The sequence below is a fragment of the Galeopterus variegatus genome, unplaced genomic scaffold, assembly GCF_000696425.1.
Source record: "Galeopterus variegatus unplaced genomic scaffold, G_variegatus-3.0.2 Scaffold1372, whole genome shotgun sequence".
NCBI lineage: Eukaryota > Metazoa > Chordata > Mammalia > Dermoptera > Cynocephalidae > Galeopterus > Galeopterus variegatus.
The window spans coordinates 32,805-33,626 of NW_007727483.1; positions in this window are offsets into that span (position 1 = coordinate 32,805).

An 822-nucleotide genomic window follows, 5' to 3' on the forward strand; every position below is an offset into this window, starting at 1 on the left:
ACTCTTCTAAGCACTGTAGATAAACATCAATTCCTTCCCACGACAGTCCTAAGTTGAAGTACCCGTTATTACCGCCTCCTTACAGGCCGGGAAACAGGCACAGAGAGGCTCATTGACCCGCCAAGGTCACTGGGCTTGTTGGTATCAGGGGTAGGATTTGTGTATTCTCCGAGGTTTTCTGTATCCTCCAAGGTTTTTCAGTATAGAAATCTCCTTAAAAAGTTAGTTTGAAGCGAATGTAGTCAGTGTCTGTGCTTGCAAGATATGTAGAAGTAGGAGAGAACCACGAAGAACTGTCTCTCCACAAGAAGGCTAAAGCTGACACTGAGATTAGGAGGTGAAGTTATTAGAGAGCCAGGGAAGAATAGGATATAATAGCATTGTGACCGTGAAGGCAGAATGGAGTTTCAAGAAGATGGGTGTGGTCATCAGTGTCAAAAGCTATTGAGAGGGGCCGGCCCGTGGCTCACTCCCGTGGCTCACTCGGGAGAGTGCGGTGTTGATAACACCAAGGCCACGGGTTCGGATCCCGTATATGGGATGGCCGGTTTGCTCACTGACTGAGCGTGGTGCTGACAACACCAAGCCAAGGGTTGAGATCCCCTTACCGGTCATCTTTAAAAAAAAAAAAAAAAAAATTTGTATTTCTGAAAGATCATTGTGCCTGTGGTATAAAAAATAGATCAAAGGGGAAGAGCCCAGGAAGCTGGAAGATCCGTTAAAAGACTTACAATAAGCAATCTGGGATCTATTAAATCTTACAATAATTCATCTAAGAGATGAATTAGCATAGTTGCAGGGCAGCTGCAGAGAAGGGGGTGG